We start from the raw sequence: 20,888 nt of genomic DNA on the forward strand, positions 1-20,888 counted from the left end.
CATTATCTTTCTTTTTTTTGCATTTTTTATATTGTGTGGTGTTTTTGGCATTTCTTTTTTTGTATTTTGATTGTGCCTTGATTGTTATGTTGTTTGATATTTTTATACTTTGTTTGTATTGTAAAGCACTTTGCGCTGCACTTGTGTCATGAAAGGTGCTCTATAAATAAAGTGTATTATTATTATTATTATTATTATTATTATTATATCACCTTCATATGGTGTAGAGAATAGAAGAGAGAAGCATTACTGCAGCATTAGTAGATCATTAAGAATATAAGAAAGCACAAGAAAGGAGGTATATCTAAAGACAGGCTTTAGACTCAAACGTGACAAACTCTGTTCCCTCCCCAGATCCTTAAGCTATAAGGCCTCCCCAAATAGGAGCCCTTATAGACTTCTCTGACGGTTTCCTACAAATATAGGAGAATCTCGGTTACACAGTCTGCTGATGTAAAACTATTCAAATTAGTTTTTTGATTTAAACATTACTTTGAAAACATTTGAAAGTAATTCAATGTTTTAGGTTGTTAAACTCTTGTTTTGATAGATAAAGTGGTGAGTACGTGCATATGTGCATGGGAACGTGCAGAAGAACCCATGCACAGGAATAAGAAGCCCTTGTGTCTCAACCTGTCGTTACCAGTCAAATTCTGGCAGTCTAAAATGTATGCATTTTTATGATAGCAGAGAAGAGCCTTTGAATACAGGAAAAGGTATAAGGCTTTTGAGATATTGCCTCTGTACAGCGTCCAAAGCAGCCACCCTAAGACCACAGGAGGCTTGGGATGAGAGCATTTCTTCGGTTTCTTTCAGCCACAAAGAAAACATTTTAGCCTCTCAGAAATCCCTAAGCTCTGAGGGCCCTTCCTCCCTTCTGTGCCATTCCTCTGTCCCACCTGGGAACCCGGAGTAGTGTCTCTCCTGCCTCCTCCAACCACCCCCCCACCACCACAGTCTCTCCATGACCCCTACGGGACCTGGCCGCTCTTCCTGTTGACGTCAAAGTAAATTAGAGCGGGGCCACATGGCAAGGGGCTCCACCCAGGGGGCTGGAGGTCTAATCACCTTGTTCCTCGCAAAACCCACAGAGGAAGCATTAGCATTCCTGGTGCCGTGTACCAACCACTCTGCACCCGTGTAAGATATTATTTGTATGTACATGTGTACACGTGCACGCACGCACACCCACACACACGTTTGTTCCATAATCCTAGACCAGGGCTTCCGGCACAGAAACAGGAGGTTATCAACAATGGATGACATTCAATTTATTCTCACCAAATGAGACAGACATTATACAGGAGGTTGATTTAACCACAGTGTCCTGAAACTGGGGAAAACATTCCGATTCTGGGGCAAAATACCTGATATACAACACAGGGGGATAGACTCAAGTCAGCTCAAGTCAACAAAGAATATATATAGAGTTTAAATGGTTGAATAATACACATAGCATACCTGTACAGAAAAACAGATTCTCACGCACCAACACATGCACACAGTTCCATCTATCCCCACCCAGTACAATGACTCCTTCATTAAATCAAACAGTGGGAGGATGGGGCGCTTGGTTTGCTCTCAGGTTACATTTTCACTTTATTAATGCTGAAGGAATTGGACACGGTGAGTGCTGCTCCCATGACAAGTTGACGTTCCCCTTACACTTTTTTTGGGGGGGGAGGGGGGTGATTAATTGTCACTGTGTGTGTGTGTGTGTGTACGACAATTGCTCTTGTCAATAATGGGATATGCTCGAGTGCCTTCAGCAAACCCAAGGAGACAATTGAGCTCATTTTGCTCATTAGATTTTTACTGTTGCAAATTTTAGTTTGTTGTTGCAGCATACTGTTTTAGAGCAGAGATAGAGGTGTTGAATATTCACCATTTATTCTTATTCCCTCAATCGTCTCTAATCACATGGAGAGACATGGCACGGTGGAACGGCTCCAGATGGACATCTTTAAGATTCCAAAGTCCTCCTCTTTTGGCAAGCAGGAGGTTCTGGGGTCAAGGTGTGAAGGGAGGACCAAAAGACTCATTTCCCACAATCCCTTGTCAGCCGTAGCCCCCCAGCTGTTCCAGGACTTCCATAACAACAGCTGCGCAGAGTGCTTTAGTGCTTCATGTTGCTATGACAACAGCAGGACCAATTCACATACACAGACTCGGTGCTAATAGGGAAAGTGACATTATGCCATAGTTTCATTTCCATAAAGCGCAACCATGGTTTTCGCCATGCTGAGACTCTATGTGGAACATAAAAAGGAGCAAATAATTAATATTGCATACTAATGTATGTGGCTCGTTCACCCCGAACTTGGAGAAATCGCCCACGCCATCGGAGAGAGAAAAAAGGAAAGAAAAGAAAAACGAGCTCACACTTCAACAATATCCTTTGGCAATAGAATTAAGTCAATAAAATCTATGAATGTGTCCGGGCTAATACAATAGAAGAACAACTTTTCATAGCCGGCAGCTGGATGTGCCACAGATCACTGTCTGGCAGGATGTACAACAATTAGAAACAATTCTCTTCTCCTGACAAACAGGATATCAGGTCACTCGGCCATCTTAACATCGGGAATTCAGCCGCTGTGGTGGATTTTCACACCATTGTACAAAGTCACACTGAGCCGACCAACTCATGCTGTAGTCGGGCTTCGCTTACTGGCAACAAATGACAAGAAATATTCACAAATGTAGTGCAAAGTTAAAGCACAGGAAATAAATACAAACTTCTTGTATTTATTAGTAGGCCTATGTAAGTTATGTATTGTTGCTGTCAGGCAGAAACCTATCTCCATATTTCAACTGTTTAAGGTTTTTCCACAGATGAATGGCCTATAGTCGTACACAAGTGTCACACGGAAGGAAACTGCTATTTACACAGTTCATGGTTGCGTGCGTGGCGGGGATCCATTTGTGCGTGTTTAACAGTTATTCTAAGCCCGGCACTTGGGACCGTCACTCGGTCAGCTCAGCGTTGACTTGGCGGTTTTACTGCTCGGTTTACACACCCGGAGTCTTGCGCCGGAAACAGCCGATCTACAAGCTCACGGCGCGTCGTGTCCGCGACACGCCGTGAGCTTGGAGATCGGCTGTTTTCGGTGCGGCGCTCCGTCTCACAATGAAGTATAAATCAGGCTTAAGGCTAACGACTACAGAGTTCCAAGGAATTACAAGGGCTTGGGATGACAATGGCAGGTATTCCCATAGGGGTAACTGGACCCAGCATGGCGTCACAGCAGTTTTAAGCCCAGTGTTTAACGAGCATGCCGCTGATATTGGCAGCTGTGCCAGACAAAGCACAGGACACACATTTAACCTACACATACACGTATGCACAAACATGCAAATACGCATGCTATGGAAACGAGCACACCATCACGGGTATAGAGTTCAGAAGTTGTACACATTTACATAAACACACACACACACACACACACACACGCGTCCACACTCTCACCCACAAATGCAGGCTCGCACGCACACACAAGAAAACAGACATTTGAATTACTATTCAAATTGTGCGGACATCTTTTAGGACAGCAATTGTTTTAGGACAGCAATTTTGTTTATTCTTTTTAATACGTTGGCATTTTTAACCCTAAGCCTTAAGCCATAAATAGTCGATCTATAAGCTCACAATGCATCAGTGTTGTGGGCTTGTAGATCTGCAATTTTCGGTGCACGACACCGGCGTGCAACTTAAGTATAAGTCAAGCTCAAGCAACTCCGACCGACCCTAAACCTAACCTCTAAAAGCCTAATCCTTAAGCCCGACACCAAGCCTAACTCTAAACATCATGTTGAACCATAAAACCACCACATTTCTCTTGTGAGGGCCAGGGGAAATTCGACAATACTTTACACTTGGGGACATTTGACCCTCAAAACAAGTGTAGTAAAACAAGTAGACCTACCCCGCACGCACGCACGCACGCACGCACACACGCACACGCACACGCACACACACACACACACACGCACACGCACACGCACACGCACACACACACACACACACACACACACACACACACACACACACACACACACACACACACACACCTCAAACTTCACTTTGTTACCGGACACTCTTCCTTTGAGTTTGTTTCTGTGTCGTACAGTCAGGCTGGTTTTCCCAACATTGATTCTTCTTCGCTGTCTGCCAGAACAGGATAGCGCCTCATGAGGGACAGCTAAACAGGAATCTACCGCTAAAAATATCCCCAGTCTGATGAGTCAGAGTGGACAGCACAAACAAATCTTTTCATTTTTTATGCCTAGAAAGGTCGAACATACAGTAAAGCCGTAATGAACAGCTATAGTAACTCTTATTTTATGTGAAATAATTAAGTGCTTCCGGTGGGGTTTTCATTTTAGTTAATAGAGAAGTAAAAAAGAGAAATAGAAGTGTGGCCTAGTATTCAGATGGAATGGTATGTTGTTCTTGTTCTGAAAATCCTCTTTTTAACACCAATTTGCTTTTGCTATAGCAGGCAGAACGTTCTCCCACTCTGATGAAATCGGGATAATATTTTGCATACATATGAACCCATGTATTCAGTGCAGTAATTCAATTTCAGTGCAACTTCTCAAATGCAATAAAACTAAAAGGAGCTAACAAGCTACTGCACATAGCTTGCATCATGTGAACCATGCTTTTCAGGCCCCTTGGGTCGGGTGAGGCCTTATTCTCATATGCTCTTTCACTTATATGAGCCACAGAAGACACAATCCCAGGACTACGCATACCGTTGCTACAAAACCAGCAAAATAAACTGCATCCCAATTCTGAGGGCAAACGTTCAGCAACAATTCCAGATCTACAAGCTCACATTGCATTGGCTAGAGATCTTTGGGGGCGAAGATATTTAGTGTAGAGTGAAAACAGAGTATAGACTAGAGCCCTATAGGGTGACTCCTGTCAACTACTGTAAGTATTTTATTTACCTTTATTTAATCAGGGAAGACGATTGAGAGGAAGGACGCCCTGAGTACAACATGATCACACATACAAAACAACAAATTACACAATTTGACTTTGATTGATTGATTGATTGATTGATTGAAAAATGTATTAACAGTTTGCAGAATTACAGTACATTTCAAGCACAAACTCAATACAAAGGCTGTTAACTGTGAGTGGACGACCCAATTAAGCATTACACTTGTTTCCAATAGGATCCACAATGTTCAATTCATCAAGACATAAGGTGAAATATAGATAGATGACCAATGTTAAAAAGAACATATAATGCTATAATACACTGGGGCTACAAAAAACAAGTACAGTCACTATGTGTTGCATCCTCAAGTAGTGCCTTAAATTAATCTATAGAGACCAGTTTGTCCATTTTCAGAGAGTCCTGGATTTACAGACAGTACAATTAATTTAAGTGGTTGTGGTTAAATCCACTCTGCTAGAAATAATGTATCATTTTTTATTTTATTTTTTATTCAAACAGAGCTACGTTTTATATTAGCGTATTTGGTAGTGGCCATCTGTTAAGCTAGCAGATGAGGAATGTGGGAGTGAGTCTAATCGTTGCTAGTATAAATAACATGGGTGACATGGACAATACTGATACAGAATGTATAAATATTGTAATATACATGTACATGTACATTACGGTTCATGCCTATTACTATTATATAGTAGTATATTATATGCTGCTTTATAACTCATATACCATTGTCTTTCTCATGAGGATCTGGGACATCTGACTGCCTGTATATGTAATACATATATATTTCTTCACTCTACTAGGAACCTTTGATTATCCTGCTTTCCATTGCTCCTCGTTAGCTCCATTCTTCTTCCCCTTTCCTGAGAACTTCAAATGATGGAGAATGTCACGCACCTGTAAACCTGTGATGTGACAATAAAGCTGATTCTGACATTAACCCCAGACATTAACCCCATTGACCCAGAATTCACACTCCATTCGCCTTTCAATGCTACCGCCCTACTGTACATGCAAACAACACGCACGCACGCACGCACGCACGCACGCACGCACGCACGCACGCACGCACGCACGCACGCACTCCTTTGTACATCTTCATAGTCAAAGGGAGGGGCGGAACTGACCATGAATTATCATCAGATTATCATCAAATTTCTGCCATATTGCCTTGACAACTGCAGCTGTCTAGAGTATACTGATCAACCCACGCTGGGGAGAAACACAAAGCAAATAAAACATCTACCTGGAATTTTCCTTTCTCCAATAACAGAAACGAGCAGTTCATGCAGTTTATGACCCGCGGGCGTCAGTATACACCAATGTCATTGGTTATCTCTCTGTGCTGAGCCAGAGGCGAGGGGTGTGTGTGTGTGTGTGTGTGTGTGTGTGTGTGTGTGTGTGTGTGTGTGTGTGTGTGTGTGTGTGTGTGTGTGTGTGTGTGTGTGTGTGTGTGTGTGTGTGTGTGGGGGGGGGGGGGGGGGGGGACAACAATGGACATGGTTAAGAAAGGTCATGGCAGTGGAGAGAGTGAGGAATTCCCCATCAGTGTCTGAAGTGGAGCTAACCTTGTTGTTTTTTTATTCCCCGACTGACTGTCCCCTCCCGCCGGCGAGCGCAAAGGAAAAAAAGTTAACCCCTTCACCATCATGCAGGAGATATCTTCTCGAGTCTGGTTTCAAGCGTTATTTCTTTAGAAGACAATTAACGCATTTTGTTTTATATTTGTATATTTGTTGAATGATGGCCCCAGAATACGGCCTGTATCTCGGGTTCAAGTGGTTAAGACTATAGAACTAAGAGTATGGTTACTGCTCCATAAACACTGCTATCCATTTTCACACATTACGAAGGCATAAAACCTAATTCACAATTCCTCAAGTGCATTTACAGAATGTTTAAAGATGCTACACACTTTATATCCCAGGAAAAGGTGTCTTTAATGGAGTGTTTGAAAACTGAGATGCGTTCTGCCATCTGTATTGAATATCCGTAGCAGTTTATAAATACCACTGACGCAGAGGGAACAGGGACGGCAGCGAGTCTGTTTGTGAGAGGAAGAGGCTTGTTTGTACAGACACACTCGCAGGCGTACAATGTCATACTGCTGGACATACAAGTACATATACTGTAGTTACATGCTAAAAAGCACACACACACACACACACACACACACACACATGAACACACACACACACACACACACACACACACACACACACACACACACACACACACACACACACACACGAACACACACACACACACACACACACACACACACACACTTACTTACAGGGAAATAAATGTAACAGGGTTGACAGTTTATGGGCACCTTCTCCTCCACACAGACAAACTGCCTATAACAGCCGCAAAACAGAGCAATATTTGGCAAGTTGTTTGGCTTTGCTCTTTGTCATGTCAGCTATTGTCAGGCCACTTGTTTATATACATGGCCCAGGCTTCCAAATATGAGTATGAAAAATCTACATCTGTACACAAAGTTTGTTATGATTCTAAGTAACGGTTGGTACTCACACACACACACACACACACACACACACACACACACACACACACACACACACACACACACACACACACACACACACACACACACACACACACACACACACACACACACACACACACACACACACACACACACACACACACACACAGGAAATAAAGAGGCAGGTGTAGGTCATCTCTCTTCTTCACTCATCTCTCACCTTCACTGGCTTACAAACAGGACACGCAGATTAACTTCTTCCAGCCTCTGGCCCCAAACTTATCCGTTAAGACTAAACAAACAAATATGGCCCCCAATCAGAACTCTCGCGTTTCAAAACCCATTTGCACCATACTGACACCACAGCAATGCCCAGGCTCATGCCAACTAAGGGAAACGGCCATGCACGGCCCGCAGAGGGGTTTGGAGACCTTGACCGCATTGCCAGCTGGCAGCAGTTGCGGCCAGTGCAGAAGAGCTTCTTTCCTCGCCCAGCGAGGGTCTGGTCGGTGTAACTGCAGACAGACATGGCAGAGAACATCCACCATGCTGTTGCTTTTACCCCAACCCTGGCTCGATTGCCAGCTGTTTACAATTCACTTTCAGCGCAGGGCCATCATCACCCTTTGGAGATGAAACTTTATAAATACATCCCATAATCCCATCCACTCTGCACTAGTCATCGCTCAGGTATCTGATGGCTGAGAGATTAATAACACCATCACTGGATATATCCGTCTTCTGTCATTTATCTTTCCATTCCCACACAACAATATGCTGGAAAAACAATTATTTTATATTTTGGACATAGTTTGAATGGTGATTAATCATGATTAATTGTTAAGCTGTGATTAATCTGATTATTATTTTGTATCGTTTGACAGCCCTACTATATATAGCCTACTATACTATACTGTATTCTGTTATGTATATTGTTCTGCTCTTTTATTCTGAGAAAATTAAATAAAACATGTTTAAGGACGGTTGCTTTCCAACAAGGTTGCCAGTGATCTGTGTAGGGCATTAAGGGCAATACAATAAATATAAAAAAATAGATAACTTAATATCCAAGTTATATAGAGCCTTCAAATGCATTATTGTTACTGCCATTCAGTAAAAAGTAAACAGCTCCTAGTAGGTGATGACAACTCCCACTCTTCTAGTGATAAATAACTACTGTAGCATAGTATATAATACTGCGTGTTGTGCAGGTTGACCAGAAAGCCCCAGAAGAGCACAATAAGAGTTTCTGCAATGCTGCAGCTGGGTGGCTCTCAGTTTCTGAGCGGGCAGTATCGCGAGAATACTGCCCTCGAGAATACTGCATTCTCGCACACAATCAAAGGCAACAGCTCAGCTTTAATGATCTTAAATCACTTTATTTTAATATAAAATAAACATTAGAGACTTTAGTTGTCACTGTACAATACTTTAAAACAGTTGTCATGTTGCACAAATACTTAAAATTGCCAATATTTGTGCAGCTCTCATTGAATCTCTCAATGTATTTAAAACTGCAGCTTGTCACTCTCGAGCACTGCATGGCTCATGACCGGAGCCGTTTTCTGACCCCTTATTAGCGCAACTATTCTCATCATATAGCCCTGATCAAAACTAAACATGATCATGGCCTGCTTCGTTACGAATGCAGTGTTGCACATCTGTGATATGAATTGACCTAGATCTATAGAGTGTAGCAGCAAATCAGCATGTCAACTTACAGTGGTCGTCCCCGGCCTAGCACAGTTTCTTCAATACAGTATTATGCTCCATTATACGTTCTCCACCCTGAACCAAAAGCAAGGAGTAGATTACAAGATACAGATATTAACGTTTTCATCTATTTTTACTAAAGAATCTATCTTATGTTAAGTAGTAGCCAATGACTAAAACGAATTAGGAAAAGTGCATATCTAGATTTTAAAGAAGGCTGTAGCGATTCAGTCGTTCTATCTACATCTCTCACCTTTCAGGAATGTCTTGAACAATGCAATCATTGGAAGAGCAAACCTCTTTATCGTGGCACATATCCGAACATGCTAATTACCCTGCACACAGTTTGAGTTCATTTATTATGCATGAAATAATCTAATATGATGACTGTGATAATTATGTGCACACAGATAAGATAAAAGAGTGGTAACCAATTATGGGAAGGGAGTCGGGAAAAGCAATTTTTCTTTGTAGTGGAAAAGTCGTAGTTCAAAATAGGATTCTGTCTGCTCTTTCAATTCTGAAAGTATCGCAATTAACATGTGGAATAATGTCTATGTTCAAAGATAATGTTTTAGAAAAAAAGAAGGAAAAAAAACCAGCATAATTTTCCTTTTGTTTAGTTTTTTCAGATATTTGTATAACAGTTTAATTCACATTGTAGAGTACAGATCCTGTGTAGCAACTACATTTTAAAGATTTAACATCATCAAAATACCAAAAGAGTAATTGAATTCTGCATTGGCAAACACAACACAACCAAGCTGACATAAATAATAAATCTTCACTTTGCTTTTTTTGCCACAGCTGCTGCTGACAGAAAAGCGATTTGTGAACAGAGTCATTTACGACCATGTGTCTGTTATGATAATTCTGCTGGAGCTTCTTCACACACTTGAGAATCTGACATGTTTACATTATGACTTGAAAGGCGACATGACTCGCTAACTCGGGTCTCAGATCAGATCAGACGCAGCAAATGGAAAAGGACAGTAAGGATGAGGCAGCAGCATGTTGGCGTCAAACACTAGAACACTGCTTCCCAAACACTGGGCCGGGACACAGGTTTGGGTCGCGGACCAATTATTATGGGTCACGAGTTACTTGCAAATATCGCTTCTTTATTTATTTATTTTTTACTATTATTTAAAAATATATAGCTATTGAACATTTAATAAATACAATATTTCATAGACTTAAAAATAATAGAAAAGCCTTTAAGTAGTAGTAAAATAGCAGATGTACAAGCTTGCAGTGCGTTGTGAGCTTGTATATCGGTTATTTTCACTAGTTTTGGTCCCGGTGCGACATTCACATTTGTCTTTGGGGTACCGAGCTATAAAGTTTGGGAACCACTGCGCGAGAAAGTCAGATGCATTACCCATTAAATACTCCCACTTCCTAAATCTGAACTGGCATGTGGTTAGCCCCCCAAAAAACACTGTACAAACATACTTGACACTGAACAGCTTTCATTGAGAGGTTGTGTGGAGCAGATCTGACATGCTGCCTACACCTACAGTAATACCATTTTGGCTTGAATGTTTGTCCTAAAATAAAGTTATCCAGGAATGTCACATCCCAGGACACAAAGTTGTTGAGTCGTGGATTGTATAAATTCAGTAAAGCTGTCTGTTATTTGTTTTTCTTGTCTTTTCTTTGCAGGTTAGAAAGTAGAAACTATTTCCCGGCTTCACTCACGTTGTCCTTAGAGACATCTATATGAGGATTGTCTAACTGCGTTCCTTTCTGACTGGGAGCATACAGGTCAACTTCACACCCTTCCCAGAACCCTTTCTCAACCCACTCTCTCAACCCACACGCCACTACCCAGTGGTGTGGAATCCCAGTGTCAAAGTATAGATACCGGGTCAAATATCACTCAAGTACAAGTGAAAGGTGCTACTTGAGTTAGTACTTTCTTTAAAAGAAAAACTCTTAACTCCATTGGACCCTCAAACTGTCTGCTAAAACAGCCAACTCCACCACCTCTCCCCCTCTCAAAACCTCTTAACTCCATTGGACCCTCAAACTGTCTGCTAAAAACAGCCAACTCCACCACCTCTCCCCCTCTCATAGAAGTAATTGACAATCTATAAAGTAAAGTCACAACACCAACTTTGATGAGGCAGTATTGCTTTGTTTTCAAAATATAAGGTTTCCTGAAAATGTATATTTTTCATTTCCTGATAAATTAACATTGTGGAGTTAGGTGGTTTCATCCCGACAGCAGAGATATGCAAAAGCACATGTTTTTAAATATACTAAAGTATTCAAAAGTCCAATTTAAAAAGTGCCCTTTGTTTTTAATATCAATGCATTGTACTGAAATGTAGAAAAAATTTCAAAGATTTCCCATAAATTAAATTAAATCTAAATTGATGAAAATAGCTGATCCACAAGATCTGCATATAGTAGGCCCTGAATTCCTGACGTCACTTGCTCATCCCCTGGGTTCCCAAAGTAATTTCTCTATGGAGAATAACATTGGATCATCTTAGAATCGTCTCATATAAGCATTGTGGTCCAAAAATAAACAAACTGTCTCTGCGATATTGTCGGGGAGGTGGCTCTGCACGTTTACGATAGTCAGTCACTCATATTTGATACGGTCAAGTTCAGTTCTGGCGAAGGTTTTACTACCGGTAATTCAGCAGGAGTAACATAAACGTTAGTCGTCATATCCATATAAGAGTAAAACCACATCATTTGTTTATTTTTGGAACACAGTTCTTATTTGACGCAATATAAGAAAAGTCTATGGGAATTCAGAATGGGGGGAAAAACGCAACCCAGGTAGGATGTGTAAATCACGTCAGACTTCTGTGCTCTATCGTGAGCCTGTGAATCTGCTATTTTCACTATATTTGAAATAAGGCGTAAAGGATGACTTCACCCATTTTCAACCTATCTTCATTTAATTTGTGCTCACTAATGCTCACGATAATATGGTTAACAAAACTGTACTCAGTCTGTGTCTCAGAGGAGGGCTATGGACTGTTCAGAAACCCGTCTACCAGTGACATCATCAGGTTTTATTTTAAAACAAAATTTCATATTTTTATTTTTTATTAAGACGATAACAATGGCTTCCATTATAGCATTCTAACTTTCCAGGAATAATAAACCTGCCGTTTCTATTAGCTGCCTTGGACTCTGCCATATTATAATGAGCATTAGTTAGGAGGCCCAATAGATGAAGATAGGTTGAAAATATAGTTTTTACCTTCATAGAAATGTGGTGGAGTCAAAAGTACAATATTTTCTTTGAAATGTTGTGAAGTGAAAGTCATAAGTATCCAAAAATACAAACCCTCTTAAAGTACAGATACTAAGGTACTCAAGTAAATGTACTTAATTACTGTCCACCACAGCCAGTACCCTTCAGCTACGGAACCAGGTCCAGTCAACTCATGTTCCTCGCAGTACATTTAAGTCAGCACATTCTAGAAGACTAACCTGATACTCAAACATCTTCAAGAACAATCAACATGTATGCCCCCGCGAAAGAACCTAATGGCACAACGGTACCAACAGATGTTCACATTCACAGAACATGAGAAGGAGAAAATATTCTTGTGGTTATCGATCCTGCAACCATTAAAAACCCATTCAGACCTCAATGCCGGGAAGACGTGTACGTAATTTTTTATGTTGATAAATGTCAGCCTCTGTAGCAGAAAGACAATTACTTTAATTTGCCCTAATGTTCATTAGAAAACATAATTTCCATAAATCTAGATTTATTTTTTGTTGAAATGAACGTTGGGAAAATTTAAGTAATTTCAGTAAAAGCCAAATGTTTAAAGCTACAGAGTAGGTGAACATTCCCATCGGAATAAGTGTGCTAGGGTTCAAGCGGAGTCCCAACGGTTCCCCTCTACATAAAATATCTTCCAAAATGAATGAAAAATACAAAAAACATCGGCAAGCTCAAAACACAACATTTGCAACGCATTGCAAGCTGCTATTTTTGGACAAATGTTCACCCCAGAATAGGGACGATAAGGTTCATGTGGTTATAGGTTAACATCAACTATTTCTCCTACTCTCTCACTGACTGCCAGAGTCATAATGTTCTGAAACTAATGAAGTGAGAAGGAGAGGGGAAGGCAATGACAATGAACAAGGCCGAGCTGGCAGGCTCAGCATTCTGTGCACTTCACACAGACAGCCCATGTGCTCTACATTTTGTTCAAAACAGTCAGACAATTTTGAGATGTGATTTCAGTGCCAAAAGTCAATTGATAGTCACGTTCAAGAACCTCTAATTAATTGCTACAAGAATATAAAGGTGTAGTGAGTGAAGAACATTTCTTGACCAGCATTACAGCCAGTATACTGTATATAGTACTAAAACATTTTTCTCAAACTGTATTGTATTTTTAGTGTTAACAAGTATAAGCATTATTTTACTCATGAATCTGACATGGGATTCACATCTAGCTATACAAGTCTCTTTGAAATAATTCAGTCCTGGTTTTGCATTCCACTATGGCATGTTTTGATAATGCACTTATGTGCTACAATTAGGGGTGTAAGAAAAATATTGATAAACCTTTTTTTTTTTTTTTTTACGTTTTCTGGCTTTTGCCTTTATTGATAGTTACAGTGGAGATGAACAGGAACGAGGGAGAGAGAAGGGGCGAGACATGGGTCGTCATTAACGGGACTCGAACACGCGATGCGCTGTCAGGCCAGAGCCTATAGTGGCTTGCGCCTGGACCACTAAGCCAGCGGGCGCCCCAAATATTGATAAACTTGAGTAGTGATATTGTTTTGTGGTATCCATTCTCAAAAACATTGTATATATTTTGATTAATTAAAAAATGTTTAATTCCTTTGCTCAGACTGAACAAAAAGTAGTGTGACTGTGACTGAGAGCTTGCGTTGCAGTTCATCACGCCGAAGTAAAGGTAAGATGCCTAGGGCTCTAAATTGTCTAATGTGTCAAAACTTCAGGAATCCACTAATCCAGCAGCTTTGAGATTTCCCAGATGCCAAAATACTTAATACCTGCTTCTATTATTGGGATAAGGCAGTACAACTACTCCTTCAAGTATTTTAAGAAAGTAGAAACGCAGCACAAGTGGGAAAATAAATCACACTCCAAAAGCCTGTGCTGACATAAAGTCATGGCACTTTTACAGCAGGGGAATGGACTGCATAAAGGAAGTCGTCTGCGGCTAATAAGGAATTATCACCAAACTGCATTGGGACAAATTATTCTGTCCTTGACATTTAATGACGCTTGTGCTGTGGTTTGTTGATAACCTCCAGAGTTCTTACAGTTCTACATCAAATATTTCATAATCAGGCACCACATGGAGAGAAACAACAAGCTAAGTGGTGAACATATTAAGTAACATTGTGAGAAGTAGCCAGGGCTTGAACACACTCTACTGAAGCCTGATTTCTACTTAGATGTACGCCTGTGTCATGTGTCGCGTGCCAAAAATTAGCAATCTACAAGCTTGCGACGAGCTGCATCAATGACGTAATGTTGATCTGCCACTTTTGGCACACGACACCAGCGCACAATCAAGTATACGTTAAGTATCATGCATTTTACAGAACATGTGACTTGGTTGAAGGAACATCCAGTTCACTATCATAAAAGAGCATGTAACTGTGCTTGGTGTAACCATGATGGATTTGCAATTCCTTTTCCAAAAGCAGCAGTTTTATGGACTGACCACCAATACCCATTCACTATAATTTTGATAACAGGTGCCAAGGAAGCTAATCACTTATGCTAGTGCATAATGCATATATAAATAATTTTATATCGTCATCATATTGGCAGTAAACAGTACTGAAGAGCAGAAGTTGCTTTTAGAATAGCTTAAGACAGGTTTTGAAGTAAAACAGCAAATTTATATAATATTGGATATCAACCTCAATACAATCAGTATTAGATTTTTGGGCAACACATTATCAATACTAAATGAGAATAAATCAACAATTTACGTATCAATCTTGGTAGGTAAACAGCTACATTTGGCAATACTGTATGTAAGTAGAAATAGCACACGTCACATACCTGTAGGCCTACTGAGTGAATAGCCTACCACTCTTGGTTGGCAAACTCTTAACCGGATTTCAAGACTATAACATTATAGAATATTTTCGAGGAAAAGTAGGGACAGAATATTTTTCCCATACATTTATTCATGTTAGAAGGAAGTGCAAATATGCAGCCACACAAGTGCTTGGTGGGATTTTCTCTGCTTTGATCTGCTGTTGAATTCAAATAAAATATTTTGAACCTCACCCAGCTCAGCTGTTACCAGGACTCTCAAATATAATAAATTCAGGATTTACTGGCAGGCTTCATATTTCTCTCTGTGAAGCTGTATTAATTTATTAGGATTATCTACATTCCAGAGATAAGAAACAACGACACAATGAGGTTCAACGTCTTGTTAAAGGCTATAAATTCAGAATTTATAATAAGCTGTTGCTAATTTGATTTGGTGTTTGATCCTTGAATAATAAGCATTTATGTATATAAATAAGAATTTTTAATTGTTTCTGGTACGAACAAATAAATAAGTAGACCTGATCAAAGCTAAATACAAAACATATATTATTAAATACATTAAGTTTTAAACTAAATATTCTGCAGCTGTATGTTACATTATTTGACTAGTCAATTCTATGCCACAACTTTGAGGTAATTTAAGGAATGTGTTCCTGCTGGTTTTTAATTTCCCCCGTCTCAAAAAGGAATGCAATCAAAGTTCTGATGCTAAAAACATTATCTAACGACAACAGTCTTTGTATGACTTCTACCATGCTGTGCATTCAATTTTATAGCCCACGATTCAGGCAGCTACCCTTGATTGTTGTCTGAGGAATGTCTTTAAAAAAACAGGCCTCAAACAATTAATATACTTTTTATATAAGATTAAAATTAAAAAGGTTTACATGAGATTCTGAGAGTGGATTCAAGGTCAATCGAAGAATTGATCGAGCTTGGTATAATCAATCCATCAATCAATCAATCAATCAATCAATCAATCAATCAAATAGTAACCATATTTAGGAGTAAAAGGGCCACTTCACCCCTTTTGCAACCAGATCTTATTTTAATGATGTTTGGAAGACAAGAAACACTTTCCTGGGGTTTTTAATTGATACATCAACTTTGTATTGTAGTGGGAATCTTTGGAAGAAACCACAATAATCCCTGTGGATTCTTCTGTCACCACAACAGCACAATATTGTGTGGAAATGCTAGAACTTTGTGAAAACTGGGAGGCATGTGTTAGTCCGACTACGTGACAGGTTAAGACTCAGCCGTGGCTTCTCTGTGCGGTTAGGGTTAGGGTTAGGGTTTGGGGATAGGGTTAGTAAAGGGCTCTATGGTCGGAATATTGGGTAGTCGATTTATGGGATGTTGGACTAACGTAGCGTTAGTCCGACATGAAAACCATAATCACTTTTATTTTACTACCGGTATTTTAGTATACTAGCTGATGCTCTGTAATGTGAAAGAAAAGCCATGCAAACTAAGAGAATGTAACATATCCATCTTCTCACTGCCTACTGTGCACTAGTTTACTTTAATTTGCCAAGGTTTACAAGCGATGATTCTCTTACTAGTTGATTCCCAAATTGGGGAAATGTAATCTTAACTATACTGCATAAAAATGACATTACTTGACTGTGACTGTAGCCTAGCAACTTCTATACTTTTTACAGCCTTAGCACAAATGTATTTTCATGACATGTCTATGTCCCCTCAGAGTGAATGATTTGCCTATCGCACGTGATTCCGACAATATGGAGGATCGTTAAATCGGCTGGGTTCTCTTCTTGGAGCATAAATCAAACCAATCCATCTCCCTGACCCTCAGTCCCTGGTGGCTTACTTAGAGCCATGCCAACGCAGCAGTGGCGGTGGAATGAGCAAGGGTAAGCATGCAAAGGCTGTCTTTAAGCTGAGCTGTCTGACGGTATAAACAGGCCTCCGTGCCTCCTCCTGAGAGCAATAGGGATCAACCGGGCTTAGTGGGCATGGCTTGCGAGGTCCCAGACAGGGCCAAAACATGCAACACGCAACACAATTGTCTAAAGAATTGCTGCACTATTGAGCATAAAAAACCCGACAGTGCCTGCCCCACATCACATTGCTCACGGGCCCGGAACAGGACCTTGATGCACTCCACTGAGGATACCCGGCAGACTAAGACCTCATGAATAATTCTGAACACTTTTTTCAGGGTGATTTAAGAAAGTAAGACCGTCAAAAACAATTAGAGATCGCGAGATCTGACTGCCGAAGAGAAGGAGACTATAAAGTGAGGGCTATTTGTTCTAACCCCCCCCCCCCCCTCCCCCCTCCCCTCAATCTTCTGTGACAATGAAGCACTTATTACAATACTTTGGGGCTACAGTATGAAGACTTATACTAGAGGCAATGGCGAAGGAAATGACAACACATTTGCTAGTCCTTTAATTCCCTCAATTGCTTTATAGCCATACATAAATGCTTAAATTGGTTTGTAACATATGCTCTCCTCGCTCTGTTTACTTCCTTCATTTAGTGTGACTGAATCACTTTATTAGTGATTATCCCCCCAAAAGCTACGGGAAGGCACAGCATCACAGCCCATAATGTAATTTACTAATTTACCCATAAAGTAGGAATGGGAATATGCAAATAGTAGCTGGGTGTTTTGCAGCTTCAAATATGCCCCAAGGCTGCCTGTCCAATGACACAAATCATCAATTAAGATCTCAGCAGGGTTTAGGGAGATCATCTAAATTGGCAAAATCCCTATCTGCCAATATTTAGAACCATGTGGGGTGCACAACAATGAAAACAAACAACACTATTGTTCATCATCACCAGCGATGCTGATGGTTTTAGAGGTTAAGTGCGTACGTGCTTGTGTGTGTGCTTGTGTGTGTGTGTGTGTGTGTGTGTGTGTGTGTGTGTGTGCGGACTCTGTGCGCATGCGTGCATACTTTTATATTTTATACATTTGAAACATCGAGACCAACTTGAAACACAAACAACAGTCCATGACTATTAAACAGCATAAGAAATACTGGCCTACAGCAGTGGTTCTCAAACCAGGTCAGGGACCTCCAAATTAATGATTTTTGGCTGTGAAAATATTTTGGGCTCCCCATACAAGATTTGTGTTGTAAAAATGTTTAAAAAATATTCCACAATTTTTCCAAGATTTTTTGAAAAATGCAGATCTTCAAGCTCACAATGCATCACGTTGTGAGCTTAACAATCGACTTATTTAATTTAGCTGGGGACCCCCTGGAACCTCCTCAACGACCTCTGGGGGTCCCCAGACCCCACTTTGAGAACCGCTGGCCTACAGAACTTTCCATTCAGTGTTACAGATACATTTCTTCTGAGGTCTATGTTTAGTTCCTCGTGTGATTTTCTTTCAGTATTGTCCATTTTCCACACATACTAAAATGGGGGAAGTAACGTTTTGGAATAGTACAAATGGACCGTACACAACAGTGGTAATTCCAGCTAAATTGATAGAGCTATAGATTTCATCTATCCTTTACCATAACATGCAGCATTATAACACGATGGAAGATGAGAGTGCTTTGATAATCACTAAGCTACTGTATTTGTAACAAGGCTGGGAAATAGATTGATATTATATCAATATTGTGATATAAAACTAGATATCTGGGAGTTGTATGGGAGAAGTGTTTTCCTGGTTTTAATCATTTAGACCTTATTTTATACTTTCAGAATTTCTCAAAAAAATTTGAAAATGTTAAACGAAAATCTATATTTTTGTCACCATCTTATCGTCACTGCTCAAAAATATTGCCCTAATTTGTGCGAGATGTGCTCTCCCACAAGTTATATGATAACTCATGATGATAATTCATTCTCCAGGTTTTGAGGCACAGGCCAAAACTTCTAATTATGACAATGTTGTGAGTGATGGTATTTTTTACATTTGTTGGAGGTCATTAGGCCTAGATTTACTGTAGAGACACAATTTGTTGAAATATCTGGTCATTGCAAAGGTATTTAATTTATGATTCAAGTGTTAAAAACTGTTATTTATGCCAATCGATAGCAATCTTATAAAATACTCATTCATGCAATTGTGGAATAACTACTCATCTCAAATAGAAAAGAGTGAGCACTGCAGTATACAAAGAGAGCCAGTGTTCAGTGTGGGAGTTCTTTCAGGGCAGGGTAGTCTCAAAGGTAAACATTAGCCCACAGTGTTGCAAACAGTTTGGTCTTAATCCGAAGTAGACTTAATTTAAACTACCATGGATAGAGGGGGAAATGACCAAATTATAAAGATTGCTACATAGTATAATACTACACACTTTACTATACTCATCTGCAAACATTAGTAATTTGTGTATTTTCTTTTAGAAAGATACAAAATATTGAGTTGAGAACATAAGAAATGCATGCAGGATATTGGTTAGAAGTGAGCTACACAAGTATAATTCCAACATTTGCAGACAGGAAAACTCTAGCTATAGTAAATGGCACCAATGCAGATCATCTCTCCAACTAATCTTTATTTATCTTTATTTTTAGTTGTATAGAATCTAGATACTCACTTGCACTCACACACACACACACACACACACACACACACACACTCTCTCTCGCACTCACTCTCTCTCTCTCGCGCACGCACGCGCGCGCGCGCACACACACACACACACACACACACACACACACACACACACACACACACACACACACACCAATTCCAGCAAGAATAATTGTAAACTATAAACCTTGATTGAACTAATTTTAGCATGCCAATCACAATTAAGAGTATAGGCTATAATAAGGAATTAAAGAATCTTACAAACAACTAACTTTCGTTTGCATAGCTGTTAATAGTCCAACCACCTCAGAGGAAAATAATGCACTAAAAACAGATAGGCCTACCACTTTTTACATCAACTTCATATTGAGTAAGAGACAAGTATCAATTAAAATCCTCGTGAAACGACCAGAATTCAATGTCCCATCCTAGGTGGCAATCAGGAGCCAATTGACCAGTCAATAAAATATCTGCTTTCCTCTTGTAGCCTATTCATCAACGGTCCACATTCTCTACAATCACATGCTATGCTTATATTCACCTGTCACAAAATCAGAAATGCTCAAACAGTAAACACACACAAATAAACTTCGTAAATGACTCGAATAGCTTGACTGCGCCACATACATTATTACCATAACACATAAATAATAATCCGATCGCTGCATCATGCAACAACAAAAATCCATGCTCTTTCAGTCCCGGCACAAAAATGCATCTCCTCGGCTCTCCCGTTCTCTCCTTCTCTCTCTCTTTTCTCCCCCCTGCAGCCCCCCTCCTCCCCCCTTCTCTCCCTCCTCCCTCTCTCTCCCTCTCCCCCCCCCCCCTTTCTCTCTCTCTCTCTTTCTCCCTCTCTCTCTCCTCTCTCACTCTAGCCTGGCTTGTCTGTATGAATAATGTCCTGCCTTTTGTACTGAGGGGGGGGAGAAAGCCGCCGCGGTGTTATCCCTGCTAGTCCATGGTCTGACATTGAAAATGAATGACAGCTTACCTGAATGCCAATCTTCATCAGACTGACACCAGGCTGACAGCACAGCCTATACTCCTCGACACCAGCGGTGACGTGTGCCACGCGAGACCCCTCCCACTCCCACCACCATCAAGCCCTCTCCTCTC

General features: G+C 40.4%; 1 protein-coding gene across 3 annotated transcripts in view; it reads right to left on the reverse strand.

Moving 5' to 3' along the window:
• Positions 1–20,888, reverse strand: part of LOC306928470 (homeobox protein PKNOX2-like) — a 126,525-nt gene that overhangs the window by 73,657 nt on the left and 31,980 nt on the right. Inside the window, exon 1 of one of the 3 annotated variants that reach the window (XM_079508609.1) lies at positions 20,764–20,823. The exons of 1 other annotated variant lie outside the window; for it this stretch is intronic. The gene's annotated coding sequence lies outside the window, so the exon portion shown is untranslated. Of the gene's footprint in view, positions 1–7,702; positions 7,775–20,763; positions 20,824–20,888 lie in introns of those variants that run through there. One more of the 3 variants, XM_079508610.1, reaches the window with a different exon arrangement.

This window comes from Electrona antarctica, assembly GCF_951216825.1.
Source record: "Electrona antarctica genome assembly, chromosome: 8".
NCBI classification, from domain to species: Eukaryota; Metazoa; Chordata; class Actinopteri; order Myctophiformes; family Myctophidae; genus Electrona; species Electrona antarctica.